General features: G+C 47.2%; 1 protein-coding gene across 4 annotated transcripts in view; it reads left to right on the forward strand.

Moving 5' to 3' along the window:
* Nucleotides 1–19,347, forward strand: part of PPT1 (palmitoyl-protein thioesterase 1) — a 227,349-nt gene that overhangs the window by 82,663 nt on the left and 125,339 nt on the right. The window lies entirely within an intron of this gene.

Below are 19,347 nucleotides of genomic sequence, written 5' to 3' on the forward strand. Positions count from 1 at the left end.
GATCAGGGCCTTGGAGGTGGTCTCATTTTTGTGTGGATTGAGGATGCAGTTGTTTTGCGGCCTGCAGTAAGGCTGTGCATGCTGCACATGTAGAGGGTGTTTTTAGGATTTTTAGTTATTTATGTATTTAATCTGACTTTTAATGGGCGCTATCATGGCAATGTATGTGGACGTTCTCCTGGACATGTGTTCCTATTGCACTATGGGGACTCATGGTACTTCACGTGATTGGACATTGTGGATTTAGCATTGTTTTATTTGGGCCACCTACCTGATTCTTCAGATGTCTGCACTCCTTTCTCCATCCCTCCGACTCCCTCTATGCTCTCCATTCCAATGGTGGAGGCACAGATTTCTTCCCAGGGGGTCAACTTGATGGGTGATTCCGATCCTCCCCCGGTAGCTGTGGCAATGTTTCTGTTGGCAGAAAGTATGCTCCGGACGCGTATCCGCAAGTCGTCCCATCGCTTTCTGCATTGCTGTGGGTTGCGGGGTGCGGTCCCCACCGCACTTACACGCTGTGCCACCAGGGCCCATATGGCCTTCTTGTTCGCAAGTGCCGTCCTGGTCATTTGCGTCGAGAAGACGATGCCAGCATTCTCCTGGAGGGTCTCTGTAAGCACGGTGAGTTCCTCATGGGAGAAGTGGACCTGCCGCTTGCGATCGCACGCTTTATTTGCTACTTTTCCCATATTTGTTCTTTTGACTGGGGTGGATGACGGGTTTGGATGTGTCTCAGGGTTGGATTTTTAATGGTTGTGTTGGGATTCTGGTTTTATGGGTGTACGGCGTGCTGTTTCCCGTTCCGGCCCCATGTTTTTACTTCCGTTTCCGTATGTTTACGGTGACCGTAATTTGCGCTGACCGCTCATTACGGTGACCGCTAAGATGGGTGGCGGAATTGCACCTAGGGCGGCGTACAACGGTGGTATTCGGCGTTTTGGGGTCATTTCCGCCATCGCGGACTTTGCACTTCCGCCATGGCGTAATGCTCGTGCCCGATGGGTCGGAATTAGCCGCACTTTGCTCCATCGTGCAATGGCGGAAACGCTATTTACGCTATGGCGGTCATGTCAGTTACTTTCCGCCAGGGTCGTAATGAGGCCCAGTGTGTCCCTTCCCCTGGATTTTCTTTACTCCTTGAGGTTTTCATACACTGGTGATAAAGGTCCTTGTTCCAGAGGGTGGTTCCCTTCCCCTGGATTTCCTTTACTCCTTGAGGTTTTCATACACTGGTGATAAAGGTCCTTGTTCCAGAGGGTGGTTCCCTTCCCCTGGATTCTTCTTTACCCCTGGAGGTTTTCATACACTGGTGATAAAGTTCCTTGTTCCAGAGGGTGTGTCCCTTCCCCTGGATTCTTCTTTACTCCATGAGGTTTTCATACACTGGTGATAAAGGTCCTTGTTCCAGAGGGTGGTTCCCTTCCCCTGGATTCTTCTTTACTCCTTGAGGTTTTCATACACTGGTGATAAAGGTCCTTGTTCCAGAGGGTGGTTCCCTTCCCCTGGATTCTTCTTTACTCCATGAGGTTTTCATACACTGGTGATAAAGGTCCTTGTTCCAGAGGGTGGTTCCCTTCCCCTGGATTCTTCTTTACTCCTGGAGGTTTTCATACACTGGTGATAAAGGTCCTTGTTCCAGAGGGTGGTTCCCTTCCCCTGGATTCTTCTTTACTCCTGGAGGTTTTCATACACTGGTGATAAAGGTCCTTGTTCCAGAGGGTGGTTCCCTTCCCCTGGATTCTTCTCTACTCCTTGAGGTTTTCATACACTGGTTATAAAGGTCCTTGTTCCAGGGGGTGGTTCCCCTCCCCTGGATTCTTCTTTACTCCTTGATGTTATCATACACTGGTGATAAAGGTCCTTGTTCCAGGGGGTGGTTCCCTTCCCTGGATTCTCCTTTACTCCTTGAGGTTTTCATACACTGGTGATAACGGTCCTTGTTCCAGAGGGTGGTTCCCCTCCCCTGGATTCTTCTTTACCCCTGGAGGTTTTCATACACTGGTGATAAAGTTCCTTGTTCCAGAGGGTGTGTCCCTTCCCCTGGATTCTTCTTTACTCCATGAGGTTTTCATACACTGGTGATAAAGGTCCTTGTTCCAGAGGGTGGTTCCCCTCCCCTGGATTCTTCTTTACTCCTTGAGGTTTTCATACACTGGTGATAAAGGTCCTTGTTCCAGAGGGTGGTTCCCTTCCCCTGGATTCTTCTTTACTCCATGAGGTTTTCATACACTGGTGATAAAGGTCCTTGTTCCAGAGGGTGGTTCCCTTCCCCTGGATTCTTCTTTACTCCTGGAGGTTTTCATACACTGGTGATAAAGGTCCTTGTTCCAGAGGGTGGTTCCCGTCCCCTGGATTCTCCTTTACTCCCAGGAGGTTTTCATACACTGGTGATAAAGCTCCTTGTTCCAGAGGGTGGTTCCCCTCCCCTGGATTCTTCTTTACTCCTTGAGGTTTTCATACACTGGTTATAAAGGTCCTTGTTCCAGGGGGTGGTTCCCCTCCCCTGGATTCTTCTTTACTCCTTGATGTTATCATACACTGGTGATAAAGGTCCTTGTTCCAGGGGGTGGTTCCCTTCCCTGGATTCTCCTTTACTCCTTGAGGTTTTCATACACTGGTGATAACGGTCCTTGTTCCAGAGGGTGGTTTCCCTCCCCTGGATTCTTCTTTACTCCTTGATGTTATCATACACTGGTGATAAAGGTCCTTGTTCTAGAGGGTGGTTCCCGTCCCCTGGATTCTCCTTTACTCCCAGGAGGTTTTCATACACTGGTGATAAAGGTCCTTGTTCCAGAGGGTGGTTCCCTTCCCCTGGATTCTTCTTTACTCCATGAGGTTTTCATACACTGGTGATAAAGGTCCTTGTTCCAGAGGGTGGTTCCCTTCCCCTGGATTCTTCTTTACTCCATGAGGTTTTCATACACTGGTGATAAAGGTCCTTGTTCCAGAGGGTGGTTCCCTTCCCCTGGATTCTTCTTTACTCCATGAGGTTTTCATACACTGGTGCTAAAGGTCCTTGTTCTAGAGGGTGGTTCCCTTCCCCTGGATTCTTCTTTACTCCTTGAGGTTTTCATACACTGGTGATAAAGGTCCTTGTTCCAGAGGGTGGTTCCCTTCCCCTGGATTCTTCTTTACTCCATGAGGTTTTCATACACTGGTGATAAAGGTCCTTGTTCCAGAGGGTGGTTCCCCTCCCCTGGATTCTTCTTTACTCCTTGAGGTTTTCATACACTGGTGATAAAGGTCCTTGTTCCAGAGGGTGGTTCCCTTCCCCTGGATGCTTCTTTACTCCTTGAGGTTTTCATACACTGGTGATAAAGGTCCTTGTTCCAGAGGGTGGTTCCCTTCCCCTGGATGCTTCTTTACTCCTGGAGGTTATCATACACTGGTGATAAAGGTCCTTGTTCTAGAGGGTGGTTCCCCTCCCCTGGATTCTTCTTTACTCCTTGAGGTTTTCATACACTGGTAATAAAGGTCCTTGTTCCAGAGGGGGGTTCCCTTCCCCTGGATTTTCTTTACTCCTTGAGGTTTTCATACACTGGTGATAAAGATCCTTGTTCCAGAGGGTGGTTCCCGTCCCCTGGATTCTCCTTTACTCCCAGGAGGTTTTCATACACTGGTGATAAAGGTCCTTGTTACAGAGGGTGGTTCCCTTCCTCTGAATTCTCCTTTACTCCATGAGGTTTTCATACACTGGTGATAAAGTTCCTTGTTCTAGAGGGTGGTTCCCTTCCCCTGGATTCTTCTTACTCCTTGAGGTTTTCATACACTGGTGATAAAGGTCCTTGTTTTAGAGGGTGGTTCCCTTCCCCTGGATTCTCCTTTACTCCATGAGGTTTTCATACACTGGTGATAAAGTTCCTTGTTCTAGAGGGTGGTTCCCTTCCCCTGGATTCTTCTTTACTCCTTGAGGTTTTCATACACTGGCAATAAAAGCTCCTTGTTCCAGGGGGTGGTTTCCTTCCCCTGGATTCTTCTTTACTCCGTGAGGTTTTCATACACTGGTGATAAAGGTCCTTGTTTTAGAGGGTGATTCCCCTCCCCTGGATTCTTCTTTACTCCTTGAGGTTTTCATACACTGGTGATAAAGGTCCTAGTTCCAGAGGGTGGTTCCCGTCCCCTGGATTCTCCTTTACTCCCAGGAGGTTTTCATACACTGGTGATAAAGGTCCTTGTTACAGAGGGTGGTTCCGTTCCCCTGAATTCTTCTTTACTCCTTGAGGTTTTCATACACTGGTGATAAAGGTCCTTGTTCCAGAGGGTGGTTCTCCTCCCCTGGATTCTTCTTTACTCCTTTATGTTTTCATACACTGGTAATAAAGGTCCTTGTTACAGAGGGTGGTTCCCTTCCTCTGAATTCTCCTTTACTCCATGAGGTTTTCATACACTGGTGATAAAGTTCCTTGTTCTAGAGGGTGGTTCCCTTCCCCTGGATTCTTCTTTACTCCTTGAGGTTTTCATACACTGGTGATAAAGGTCCTTGTTCCAGAGGGTGGTTCCCGTCCCCTGGATTCTTCTTTACTCCTTGAGGTTTTCATACACTGGTGATAAAGGTCCTTGTTTTAGAGGGTGGTTCTCCTCCCCTGGATTCTTCTTTACTCCTTGAGGTTTTCATACACTGGTTATGAAGGCCCTTGTTCCAGGGGGTGGTTCCGTTCCCCTGGATTCTCCTTTACTCCCATGAGGTTTTCATACACTGGTGATAAAGGTCCTTGTTCCAGGGGGTGGTTCCGTTCCCCTGGATTCTTCTTTACTCCATGAGGTTTTCATACACTGGTGATAAAGGTCCTTGTTCCAGGGGGTGGTTCTCGTCCCCTGGATTCTTCTTTACTCCTTGAGGTTTTCATACACTGGTGATAAAGGTCCTTGTTCCAGGGGGTGGTTCCCTTCCCCTGGATTTTCTTTACTCCTTGAGGTTTTCATACACTGGTGATAAAGGCCCTTGTTCCAGGGGGTGGTTCCCTTCCCCTGGATTCTTCTTTACTCCTTGAGGTTTTCATACACTGGTGATAAAGTTCCTTGTTCTAGAGGGTGGTTCCCTTCCCCTGGATGCTTCTTTACTCCTGGAGGTTTTCATACACTGGTGATAAAGGTCCTTGTTCCAGAGGGTGGTTCCCTTCCCCTGGATGCTTCTTTACTCCTGGAGGTTTTCATACACTGGTGATAAAGGTCCTTGTTCCAGAGGGTGGTTCCCTTCCCCTGGATTTTCTTTACTCCTTGAGGTTTTCATACACTGGTGATAAAGGTCCTTGTTCCAGAGGGTGGTTCCCTTCCCCTGGATTTTCTTTACTCCTTGAGGTTTTCATACACTGGTGATAAAGGTCCTTGTTCCAGAGGGTGGTTCCCTTCCCCTGGATTCTCCTTTACTCCATGAGGTTTTCATACACTGGTGATAAAGGTCCTTGTTCCAGAGGGTGGTTCCCTTCCCCTGGATGCTTCTTTACTCCTGGAGGTTTTCATACACTGGTGATAAAGGTCCTTGTTCCAGAGGGTGGTTCCCTTCCCCTGGATTCTTCTTTACTCCATGAGGTTTTCATACACTGGTGATAAAGGTCCTTGTTCCAGAGGGTGGTTCCCCTCCCCTGGATTCTCCTTTACTCCTTGAGGTTTTCATACACTGGTGATAAAGGTCCTTGTTCCAGAGGGTGGTTCCCTTCCCCTGGATTCTTCTTTACTCCTGGAGGTTTTCATACACTGGTGATAAAGGTCCTTGTTCCAGAGGGTGGTTCCCTTCCCCTGGATTCTTCTTTACTCCTGGAGGTTTTCATACACTGGTGATAAAGGTCCTTGTTCCAGAGGGTAGTTCCCTTCCCCTGGATTTTCTTTACTCCTTGAGGTTTTCATACACTGGTGATAAAGGTCCTTGTTCCAGGGGGTGGTTCCTTTCGCCTGGATGCTTCTTTACTCCTGGAGGTTATCATACACTGGTGATAAAGGTCCTTGTTCCAGGGGGTGGTTCCCCTCCCCTGGATTTTCTTTACTCCATGAGGTTTTCATACACTGGTGATAAAGGTCCTTGTTCCAGGGGGTGGTTCCTTTCCCCTGGATTCTTCTTTACTCCTTGAGTTTTTATTCACAACAGTTCTTGAGGCCTCTCTTGGCCAAGTACAACACTTGTTTTTTTCATGTGTTATCCTATAAAACCAATTGTAATTTTTATGGCTTTTAACCCAGTTTTTCACAAAAAGTGTGCAGTAAAATGCACCATTTTGTCCATTACTTTTAAGCCTTTCTTGGGGTGCGGGTGATGGGAAACGGGGATATCGGCCAGAACCCCCTTTGGTTAGCTGTGACACCTTTGCTATTCTTGGTTGCTCACACACATTCATGGGAAATATTTGCTCCCTGCCAATGAAAGAATTCACCAGACTCCATCACGAGCAGCCCAGGAACTCTTAGTGTGGGACTAATATTTTCCCTCTGCTTTCTGGACACACATGTTCACCCCCACCCCAACAAGGCATTTCTTTAAGTATCTACTTGGGATACTGTGCGCCACAGTGGTGAATTGTGCTTTACCAATTATTTCATGGCAGTGCTTTATTGCTAAAAGTAGTTAGGGCTTGTGTGAAGGGATGATAGATGGCAAGATTTCAGACTTTTCTGTTGCAGGGCCCCATATCCACAATGCAACAGCAAGGAACTAAGAAAATCCAGACTGGAGCCAGAAGATCGGAAATCAAACACTACCAGAGTACAAACTGAGAATCTCAATACCAAAAAGAAATGAGACGTGTAACACCAAACCGGACAACCCCAAACGGACCTCGGGCAAACTGGGGCCAGCAGAGTGAGGACAGATTTCAGCAGGACATGAAAGTCACAAACCTTCCCAAACCAATTCAGCACCAAAACCTACCAACAACTGAGGAAAGCCACAAAAAGAATGAGCAGTCTGAGACCATGACTACTAATACAGCACCCGAGATTGTTTCAAAAAATGAGCTGGAAAGAGAGAAGGACTGAGAGGTTCTTTTTTAAAGCCTTTCACCGGTGAGCACACTTTGGGAAAAGATGGACACTGATTGATGCAGAGAGTCAAGTGAGTGCTGCAGCCAAATGAAAGGGGGGGGGGTAAAGAATCACCAGCAGAGCAGAAGGAGAGGCCGATTGTGGGTTCGGGTAAGGTCATAAGTGTTGGAGGGTTGGTTGCAGAGCTTAGTATATGTATGGTATTTGTGAAAGAGAGTGCTACTAGTTGCGTGTAGTTTAGTGTAGAAAATGTGGGGGGTGACTGTTGTGAGGAGATCTGTCATCCAGGTGGCCAGGATACGGCCATCGGTTTTGGATCCAGTTCCTGGAGCCTGACCAGTGCGGGAGGATCAACTCAGTGAGAGGTCTTGTGGGAGTGGGACACCGGATGGTGAGATGCGTTATCCCCATCCCTGTAACACCTTTACCCCCATTTTACCCAGTAGGATATTTAGGAACTCTACCCCCCCGCCCCCCTTTTTACAACACAAGCAGTTTCTCATGGACAGCCCGCTATAAGGGAAAACAGGCTAACACTTGAGCCGTGTACCTGACGTGTCCCCATACTATGGTCAGACGAGATCAGGCAATTATCAACAATCACTCACACCTGACTTCCATTACACTTTCCCACACAGATAGAAGGTGGAGCATGAGAGCGCACACTGAGCGGGGTAAAGCACACAGGAAAAAAGAAGTTTCGAGACGGCAGCTGAGCAAGAGGGGAAAGATGGCAAAACCGAAGGGGATCACAAGAAGGAAAATTACCTTCACCTTTTCGACAAGGAACTATTATTTTCCAGAGACCTTGAGAATAGAAAGTGTAAGACCAGGAAACCAGGTTGAAAAATCCTGTGGAGATACCCGGGGCCCTCCCGTGTCAGTAATGAAGGCGGGGAGAATCACCAGCCGCTGTGGTACCGTCCTTGTCTCCAAGAACAAAGCAGCATCAGTGAAGTCAACACAACTGGTGGGTTGGGGAGACTGATGCAAGACTTATCTCTGTTGAAGCCAAGGTTGCAAGCAGCAACATTGTATGGTGAGTGCTGGAACGAGCATTGTTGAAACGTGTGTGATAAAAGACGTTAAACTGCCGATGAGTGATTGAACTTTAAAGAAAGCGTGGGTGCTCGAAGGTCTCTGTAAAGTATCCAGCTGAGAAGTAATAACAGTAGATACATTTGATCCGAGCCCGACAGAGGGAGACCAATTGAAAGAGAACTAATAAATGTGAATCAAATTGTTCCTGCGACGGGTCAAGCAAAATCCTGTGCACAGTCGAAAGTCTTCGATTTTGATGAAATTGAGAAAGTTTGGAAAAATACGTCAATTTGGTCTGAGCCTGGCAGAGGGAGACCAGTTGAAGGTTTTGTGTTAAAGTGGGTCTGAGCCCAGCAGAGGAGGACCCGGAGTGAACAGAAAATCACCAGAGAATTTTTACATGTGAAATCCTAAGACGAAAGGAACTTTGATGTTCGTCGTGTTGCATCAGGCCCTCTGAAATAAGAGACTTTGAATGACAAAGAGACTTTGGCACAGAAGGCTCTGATGTTGATATTTTCAACTGCATCCTCGTGCTAGAGAAGCAGAGACTGTGCTAAACTTGAGTGTGCCGCCTTATCCCGTGCTGAAACTTTGGGTAAACACAGCCAATGGCTTGAATATCCTGACGTATCATTTCCTGAACACTTTTCTTCTCATAAACATTGTTTGTCACACTATTTCTATTTAGAAGTAAGGATTGCGCTAGGTTTATTGGTATAGGCCCTTTTTTTTACAAGACCCCACTGGGACTGCGTTATTATTATTTGATGGTCGTAGCTTGCGCCCATCTTTAGATTTAGGATTAGATGGGCATTTTTCAAACCAATTGAAGTTCAATAAACACTCTTGAACTTTGACTACTTGTATCTGTATTACTGTTTGATACCATGCCTTCTTAACACTAGAAAGAGAAGGAAAATTGAGAGTAGGACATGACTGTATAAAATGAGGGTAGTAGTGTGAGGGGGAGGGAGTGAGTGTTAGCAAAGAGCCTAATATAGAGTGGTGTATGAGGGTGCGAGGAGAAGGGTATAGAAGAGGAGTGGGGCTGGGGTGAAAATTGTGAGTGAGTGCCGTGGAAGAGTGAGTAGGACACCATATCTGAGTTTGGGGGAGAGTGGTAGTGCAGAGAGGGGAGGGTAGTCATACGGAGAGATTAGTACTGTAAAGGAGGGAGTCATGTGGAGAATGGGGAGTGGGAAGGAGTAGTAAGATCAGAGGGTGGAGGTAGGTGATGGAAGGAGATGAGACATCAGAGAAACAAGAGATGTAGGAAGGGGAAATTGATGTTGGGTGCAGTTGGGCAGGAGGAGAGTAGTAAGCAGAAGTGTGGGGCTTGAGGCTAACACTACCCTGTGTTGAATCCGGTGCAGTCCTTACTTATTGCCTGACGGTAACCTCTCCCATGTGGCCAGGGGATGGCTGCAGCTCTCTGGCCGGCCTCCCTTGACCCTCTTCCTGCTCCTACCTGCACGGCAAAAAACCTTGGGGTCATCTTCGACTCCACACTCTCCTTCTCTCCTCACATCTCTGACGTCTCTAAGATGTCACACTACCAGCTACACCTCCTCAGAGGTATCCTTCCTTTTCTCTCCTTCCCCCAGAAGCTCACCGTCTCCAGAGCTCTGGTTCTCTCTAGGCTGGACTACTGTAACAGCCTCTATCTAAATCTTCCTGCCTCTACTCTCCGCCCTTTGCAACTCGTCCAGAACAAGACTGCGAGACTTGTCCTTGGCCTCAAGCCCTGGGACCGTATCTCTCCAGGACTGAAATCACTACACTGGCTCCCAGTGGCTGCAAGGATTAAGTTCAAAACCCTCTGCATTGTCCATAAGGCCTTCTGGGGCCTTGGGCCGAAATACCTTCAACTCTCTCTTCCTAAATATCTTCCTTCTCGAGCCCTTTGCTCTTCCACCTCCAACTACCTCAGGGTCAGCCGCTTCTCCAAGCAATGAGCTGGTGGTAGATCTCTCGCCACAGCAGGGGCCTCCCTCTGGAACAGCCTTCCTGCCTCCCTGAAACTTGAGGAGAACCATCTCCGGTTCCGGAAGCACCTCAAAACCTTCCTCTTTGCTTCCGCTTTCTCTCCCTCTCTCCCCTGCTAAAATCACTGAACCTGCACTAAATCTGCAACTGGGCCACTCACCGATCTCATGTCCTGGCCCAGCCACTCTTCCTTGCACTGCCTACATGCACTACGGGACTGTCTCTGTATCCTACAGCCCCTTCTCCTGGCACTTACCTTTGCACTTGCCACCAGCTGGCCCTATTATTTATCTTGTATTCTATTAACCATGTACCGCACTTTCCTTGCACTTGCCACCAGCTGGCCCTATTATTTATCTCGTATTCTATTAACCATGTACCGCACTTTCCTTGCACTTGCCACTTGCTGGCCCTATTATTTATCTTGTATTCTACTAACCATGTACTGCACTTCCCCTCTCCCCTTCCCCTGCACTTTTTCCCAGTCCCCCTACCCTTGCACTTGCGCGATCTGAATGACACCTGGCCTAGTAGGATCGTTGTCTGTCTCCCTCTGTTCCCCCCCACTGCCTCGTCGCGCCGTGAAACACTTGTGTATAGGCGCGTTACAAATGCCATATCCTATCATATTACAAATGCCATATCATATCAGCTGCTGTGTGGCCAGGGGGCGGCAGCTGCTGCCTGATCGTCACACTGGGGCAGCTATATGAGGGAGGATCACATGGGAGGAGGCGACCTCTGGGAAGATGTCATGGCTCCATTGGATGAGATAGGGTATCCCTAATTTTCCCTTGGAAAAAAAAACATGTCTGAAACCCTCATGGCCTATTGTCATGTATCCACTCCTTTTTCTATGAGGAGCATGGCAAACCCTTTTACCAAATCTACCGTCCAAAATTCCTGGTCTGCCTTGCCAATGTGATGACATCGCCACTTGTCAATCAGAGCTCACTTGCTTTCAAAACCTTTTAAAAATGCTTATCCAAATTCCATAAGTCAATCAATCACATTGGATTTCTGTTCCCAGAATTCACGAAATACTGAGACGAAGAAGGATTGAGCAATGTGGAGCAAACCACTGCAAACCCAGTGAGCGCTCTGTTTTCTGGCACACGTCTGTGCCCTGGAAATGTAATCACCAGAAGAAGGCAATGGGAAACAGCTGCTGTGGCGACGGGCGTGAGAGAGCTGCACCTCTCCACGAGGAGCGGGGAGCCGAGAAGCTAGCACCGGCTTGGTGGAGCCAGGTGGGTCGCCACCGAAGGAAGAAGGAACTGCTGAACTGAGAGATGCTGCAGTACCAGCAGGAGTCAGTGAAGAAGTCATTGGTGTTCACAGATGGCGGAAATCAGCATTTTGCTTACCGTAGCCAGGAGGACAGCAGGTGTGTTGAGTGGAAGCCGTGGAGAAAAGTTGAACGGATGCTCCGGAGGACCGTCGAACGAAGAAAAGGAGGCTACGAGAAGGAAGCAGACGGGAATCCTTGACTGGCCTTCCACGAGAGAAGATGCCAATGCCTACAGAAACCGCAGAGACCTCCCAAAAGCAACAGGGACACCAGGGCGTATTGGCGAGCATGGTGAGTGCGAATAATTGAAAGATACTTACCGAAGAGATATAAGAGAAATGGACATGAAGAAAAAAGGGAACTTAAGTCCCAACCCCGTTTCTAATGTGTAAATGTACACAGTGCCAATACAAAAAAAGCAGAGAGAAGATCTATTGGGACGATGCATTATCCAATACTGTATACAAACAACTTTGGGAGCAGGCCAAAAAGCAGAATAAACAGAAGTCCTGGCAGGGAGGTAAACCAGGCAATCTAAAGTGTACGAATCCGAAGCACTGGCAGGAGAGCACACCAGGCAATTTCAAGTGTGTAAAACAGAGGTTCTGGTAGGGGAGTATACCAGGTAACTGAAAATCATTGTGAAAGAAGTCAAACAAGTTTTTGTGTGCAGGTGTTGCACTTGGCCAAGAGAGGCCCTAAGAACTGTTGTGAATAAAAACTCAAGGAGTAAACAAGAATTCAGTGGAAGTGACCCACCCTCTGGAATAAGGACCTTTTATCACCAGTGTATGAAAATCTCAAGGAGTAAAGAAGAATCCAGGGGAAGGAAACCACCCCCTGAAACAAGGACCTTTATCAAAAGTGTATGAAAACCTCAAGGAGTAAAGAAGAATCCAGGGGAAGGAAACCACCCCCTGAAACAAGGACCTTTATCACCAGTGTATGAAAACCTCAAGGAGTAAAGAAGAATCCAGGGGAAGCAAACCACCCTCTGGAAACAGGAACATTATCCTTGAAGAAACCTTTATTTAATTAACACTTTTCCAAACTGCTCAAAGGTTAACATTGGACACAGGACAGTTTTGTCTTTGATATCCGGACACATACAGATCCTTTTAGGTAGGGAAAGTTCAACTAGAGCATGGTCAGAAACGCCTTTTCCTAACCCCTTTTATTTTAAATAAGTCTTAACGAAAAACATGGCAACCTTGTGTCCCAGTTTCATTCCGGACTCTTCACAAATCATACACCACTATTTAGAACTAACCACTGGGTAGGGCCAGCTAGAAAGTCCCTGAGGGAGATCAGATTTTAGGGAGACCTCTTCAGCCGTAGGCAGCAGTGAGGCAGTAGGGATTACCGTTCAGTAGCACTAACCGAGAGTTGCAGATGCCTGGTGTATGGCAGGGAGTGCCAGAGGAGACCGCCCCATCGCCCCATCCCAAACCCCTTTTCCAGCCTGGTGAGCTACGTTGAAGAATCAGTCTATCGATTCTCTCAGGATCATGATCCCGTGAAGTGGTGGAAACAGGGACCCTACTCGATCTGGGGCAGAAGACTCACTCAGACAAAAGCCAGAACCAGCCCTGCCACAGGTGTCAATTTTTAGATCATTGGCAAGAGAACATTGTGAAGAAGGGCTACTCTGAGGATTCCTCAGTTTTCCACTGTGGTTACTTTCATTTCACCAAAGGGTGACCCCACAGGATCTCGCCAGAGCCTGTAGATTTGGAGTCGTTCCTGGACATCAGAAGAACTGGGACTGTTGTGTTTACAGCTCTGAATAAATCAAAGGATAAGGCCTTTTCTGCACTGATCATACCTAAATCTTTTCCTCATGTTGGAACCCTGAACTCAGTGAAGATTGCGGAATCACTTCATAAAGGAGATTTGTAAGTAGCTTTGGATCTTCCGGATGCTTATGTTCAAAGCCTTTTCCTCAAAGAGTATTAATTTAATGTTACTAAAACGCTTGGTTGATCAGAGCCAACACCATGTCTCCACTTCTAATGAAAGTTCAGAAAGCATAAGACCATTCTCAAGTTGAAGCCAAAGAAATGCCTCCTCTCTCCTGCGCAGATGACCTTCTTTCTGGGGCCTCCGGGGCTTTCATTTTCTCTCCCAAAGTACTGTGGCTACTGTGGCAGGGGGTTCCAGTGCATACAGACAGACACTGCAGTGTTTTACCTTCTCCATTGTGTCTGGTGGCAATTCAGATGTTGTATTAGTCACTGAGAATACAGAAATGTTCCTTTGGTTGTACATGCCCAATGGCTGATCAACACTGAGACAGACCACCTTAGTCATCTCCCTCCCCTCTCCTCAGGACTGGACACTACCAGAATGTGGCTGTGGATTAATGCCCACTGTGGGGGTGTCTCAAATAGACTTGCGTGCCAGCCAGTGGAACGTATCTTTGATGCAGGTGTCCGAATTCCATTGTTCCTTTTTTCTCAATTAGTCAGGCAACTTGCCCCGCTTTTGAGGAAAGACCCCCTGTTTCAGGAGAAAGGGTTGATGCTTCCCCTTTTTACTACCATCTCTAAGAAATGGCTCCTAAACGAGCTAGTGTATACTCTACGGGGTGGACACAACATCCATTTTCTGTTTCTGAGCAGGAAGGATCTGAGCAGGAGGCAGTACAATTACAAACCGATGCATTTCTGATGGTCTTTGGATACGATGATCCACGATTTAAATGCATCCAGAGGCAACATGATGCCATTTATGTGGTTTTTTGGTCAGCACTGGCTTTACACTTGATCCTTGTAAATAACATGTTCTGTGTATTGTGGCCTTTTTGAACAAGTCTTCGAATATTTTGTTTTGCAAAACAAGGCAATGAAGCACGGCTTTGATGTGCTGCTTCATCTTTGCCACCCTGTTAAGCGATCCTCCCCATTGTGAGATTGGAAATTGGGTTTGCTGCTGAGGAAGTCTTTTAGCCTCTGATTTCTTGCGATATGAACCTCTCCGGAAAGACTGCCTTTTTGGTTTTGTCCCCTTCTCCCAGAAGAGTGGGCAGGCTGCGTGTATTCTCTCGTGAGGAATGATTTTCGGTATTCTATGCTGATGTGTTAAAACGGCTCCTTGTTTCATCCCTAAAGTTTTGCCAAATTTCCATTTAAATCCGGGAATTATTTTACGGGTTTTCAGTATAGCCCCCACACTTCTCCAGCAGACAAAGCTCTGTATACCCTGCATGTGGCACGGGCCTTTCATGGTCACGTCTCCACCATAAGGCGGCTAAGGTCTCACTCCCAGGAGAATCGCCTTGCATTTCTAAAGCTTACGCTTTGCCATGCATCATTTCCAGAGCCTTTCGCCAGATCCAAGGAAACATCTCTAGCTTTTCAGAAGCATGTTAAGTTCTCTTGATTTATACTGCACACCGCTGCCATTATTATCTTCTCCTGGTGCTCTGCCGATCTGAAAAAGGAGTGCCGGGGGGGCTTAGGGGATAGAGAGCTTCATGTACTGTTGCTAGCTGCAGTTGGGGGAGAGGGGATGGGGGGAAGCGGTCACTATGTCCTGTGTCTCTCTGATGGTGATACCCATCACAGGATTTGTATGGGAGCCACATCTCCTCTGGACGGGTTGCTTATTTTGGCCAGGGTGTTCTGCGTAAGTGGTTTGCTGAAAACCTGCTTGCGAATGCTGTTGCCGCCTTCCAAGTATTTGTTTTGTGTAACCTATTCCAACAAATTGGGAATGCGTGAGAGTCCCGAACAAAAGAGGAATGAGTGAGAGTGCCGTATATGTGAGGAATAGGCTATGAATGAGTGAGAGTGCCGGATATGCGAGGAATGGGCTATGAATGAGAGAGGGTGCCGGACAAAAGAGGCATAGGCTATGAATGAGAGAGGGTGCCGGACAAAAGAGGAATGGGCTATGAATGAGAAAGGGTGCCGGACAAAAGAGGAATGGGCTATGAATGAGTGAGAGTGTCGGATATGAGAGGAATGGGCTATGAATGAGAGAGGGTGCCAAACAAGAGGAATGGGCTATGATTGAGTGAGAGTGTCGGATGTTAGAGGAATGGGCTATGAATGAGAGAGAGTGTCGGATATGAGAGGAATGGGCTATGAATGAGAGAGGGTGCCGGACAAAAGAGGAATGGGCTATGAATGAGAGAGGGTGCCAAACAAGAGGAATGGGCTATGATTGAGTGAGAGTGTCGGATATTAGAGGAATGGGCTATGAATGAGAGAGAGTGTCGGATATGAGAGGAATGGGCTATGAATGAGAGAGGGTGCCAGACAAAAGAGGAATGGGCTATGAATGAGAGAGGGTGCCGGACAAAAGAGGAATGGGCTATGAATGAGTGAGAGAGTCGGATATGAGAGGAATGGGCTATGAATGAGAGAGGGTGCCAGACAAAAGAGGAATGGGCTATGAATGAGAGAGGGTGCCAGACAAAAGAGGAATGGGCTATGAATGAGTGAGAGTGCCGGATATGAGAGGAATGGGCTATGAATGAGAGAGGGTGCCGGACAAAAGAGGAATGGGCTATGAATGAGAGAGGATGCCGGACAAAAGAGGAATGGGCTATGAATGAGTGAGCGTGCCGGATATGAGAGGAATGGGCTATGAATGAGAGAGGGTGCCGGACAAAAGAGGAATGGGCTATGAATGAGAAAGGGTGCCGGACAAAAGAGGAATGGGCTATGAATGAGTGAGAGAGTCGGATATGAGAGGAATGGGCTATGAATGAGAGAGGGTGCCAGACAAAAGAGGAATGGGCTATGAATGAGAGAGGGTGCCGGACAAAAGAGGAATGGGCTATGAATGAGAGAGGGTGCCAGACAAAAGAGGAATGGGCTATGAATGAGAGAGGGTGCCAGACAAAAGAGGAATGGGCTATGAATGAGAGAGGGTGCCAAACAAGAGGAATGGGCTATGAATGAGAGAGGGTGCCAGACAAGAGGAATGGGCTATGAATGAGAGAGGGTGCCGGACAAAAGAGGAATGGGCTATGAATGAGTGAGAGAGTCGGATATGAGAGGAATGGGCTATGAATGAGAGAGGGTGCCAGACAAAAGAGGAATGGGCTATGAATGAGAGAGGGTGCCAGACAAAAGAGGAATGGGCTATGAATGAGTGAGAGTGCCGGATATGAGAGGAATGGGCTATGAATGAGAGAGGGTGCCGGACAAAAGAGGAATGGGCTATGAATGAGAGAGGATGCCGGACAAAAGAGGAATGGGCTATGAATGAGTGAGCGTGCCGGATATGAGAGGAATGGGCTATGAATGAGAGAGGGTGCCGGACAAAAGAGGAATGGGCTATGAATGAGAAAGGGTGCCGGACAAAAGAGGAATGGGCTATGAATGAGTGAGAGAGTCGGATATGAGAGGAATGGGCTATGAATGAGAGAGGGTGCCAGACAAAAGAGGAATGGGCTATGAATGAGAGAGGGTGCCGGACAAAAGAGGAATGGGCTATGAATGAGAGAGGGTGCCAGACAAAAGAGGAATGGGCTATGAATGAGAGAGGGTGCCAGACAAAAGAGGAATGGGCTATGATTGAGAGAGGGTGCCAAACAAGAGGAATGGGCTATGAATGAGAGAGGGTGCCAGACAAGAGGAATGGGCTATGAATGAGAGAGGGTGCCGGACAAAAGAGGAATGGGCTATGAATGAGTGAGAGAGTCGGATATGAGAGGAATGGGCTATGAATGAGAGAGGGTGCCAGACAAGAGGAATGGGCTATGAATGAGAGAGGGTGCCAGACAAGAGGAATGGGCTATGAATGAGAGAGGGTGCCAAACAAGAGGAATGGGCTATGAATGAGAGAGGGTGCCAGACAAGAGGAATGGGCTATGAATGAGAGAGGGTGCCGGACAAAAGAGGAATGGGCTATGAATGAGAGAGGGTGCCAGACAAAAGAGGAATGGGCTATGAATGAGTGAGAGTGCCGGATATGAGAGGAATGGGCTATGAATGAGAGAGGGTGCCGGACAAAAGAGGAATGGGCTATGAATGAGTGAGAGTGCCGGATATGAGAGGAATGGGCTATGAATGAGAGAGGATGCCGGACAAAAGAGGAATGGGTTATGAATGAGTGAGCGTGCCGGATATGAGAGGAATGGGCTATGAATGAGAGAGGGTGCCAGACAAAAGAGGAATGGGCTATGAATGAGAAAGGGTGCCGGACAAAAGAGGAATAAGCTATGAATGAGAGAGGGTGCCAAACAAGAGGAATGGGCTATGAATGAGAGAGGGTGCCGGACAAAAGAGGAAGAGGAATAAACCATGAATGGGTGTGTGCCAGGCATAATGGGCATGTACTATGAATTTGTATTTTGTTTATTTGTATTGCGTGCCTTTCCCCAGGGCATCTGGGCGCATGTTTAAGAAAGTGGTTACAATATACAGAAAATAGGTGAAGTATCAAATTTACATATATTTATAAACAGTTAGATCATAAACTATACTGAAAGGACCGAATCTGAGTATACAGTAAAAAAAGAAAAGTCAATGTAGAATGAGCAAGCAGACAGAGGATAGCGGAAGTAAGGATTATAAATAGGCGTCTAAGGCATCCCGTTCATGTAGCCAAAGTTTAGGTTTAGATTTGAAGGAATGGATGTGAGGCACGTTTCTCAGAGCATTAGGTAGGGTGTTCCAGAACTTGGCTGCAAGGACTGGGAAGCTCGTACCACCGGCTGTCTGTAGCTTGAAACTAGGAATAGTCAAAGTGTGAGCCTGAGGAGATCTAAGTGGTCTAGTTGCAGTATGTTGTATAAAGCGTGTGAATAGGTAAGTCGGGGCTGCGTTGTTCTGTGCCTTATGTGTTAGCATAAGTGCTTTGAGGGATATGCGGTGAGTGATGGGTAGCCAGCGCAAGCTGCGTCTGGTGTTAGAGATGTGGGAGCGCCTGGGAATGTTGAGGACTACCCTTATGGCGTTGTTCTGCGAGACCTGAAGTTTCTCAATGTTCCTTTGACTAGTCCCTAGATAAAGGGCGTTGCAATAATCGACTTTGGACATGAGTCCTAGCTAGAATCAGACAGTTCTCCGTAGTCAAAAATGGGCGACAAGCAGTGATCAATTTACAGGTATAGGAGGATGCTGAGACAACTGCGTTGGTCTGTCGGTTGAGTGATAGAGTGGAGTCAAGATATATTCCAATTGTTTTTGTGTCGTTGGATACTTTGATATTGTTTCCGTCAATGATGAAGAACTTGTTTTTGGGGTCAAGCTTAATGAGTTTGTATTGGGAGCCAAGAATGGCCAGTTCATATGACAGCGTGCCGGACATGAGGGGAATTTATTTAATTGTTTTTTTATAACATGCCTAATACCATACCTGAGTTTGTTTCTAAGCGCGGATCAAGGGTTCGAACCTCAATTGCTCTGTGTGGTCTTGCTTCCAAGACCAGCGTGTTTCCCCTGTGCTATCCGTCCTGGACTATCGATGAGTGGGAGTGCCGAATATAAGCGGAATTAACTATGAATGAGAGAGGGTGCCGGGTATAAGAATAATGGACTATGAATAAGTGAGAGTGCTGGATATAAGAGGAATGGACTATGAAGAAGTGAGAGTGCTGGATATAAGAGGAATGGACTATGAAGAAGTGAGAGTGCTGGATATAAGAGGAATGGACTATGAATGAGTGAGAGTGCTGGATAGAAGAGGAATGGACTATGAAGAAGTGAGAGTGCTGGATATAAGAGGAATGGACTATGAATGAGTGAGAGTGCTGGATATAAGAGGAATGGACTATGAAGAAGTGAGAGTGCTGGATATAAGAGGAATGGACTATGAAGAAGTGAGAGTGCTGGATATAAGAGGAATGGACTATGAAGAAGTGAGAGTGCTGGATATAAGAGGAATGGACTATGAATGAGTGAGAGTGCTGGATATAAGAGGAATGGACTATGAATGAGTGACGGTGCTGGGCATAAGAAGAATGGACTATGAATAAGTGAGGATTCTGAATTGAAGAGGAATGGACTATGAAGAAGTGGGAGTGCTGGATGTAAGAGGAATGGACTATGAATGAGACACAGTGCTGACATAAGAGGAATTCACGATTACATCTG

The sequence above is a fragment of the Ambystoma mexicanum genome, chromosome 11, assembly GCF_040938575.1.
Source record: "Ambystoma mexicanum isolate Mex_15411 chromosome 11, UKY_AmexF1_1, whole genome shotgun sequence".
Classification (NCBI taxonomy): Eukaryota; Metazoa; Chordata; class Amphibia; order Caudata; family Ambystomatidae; genus Ambystoma; species Ambystoma mexicanum.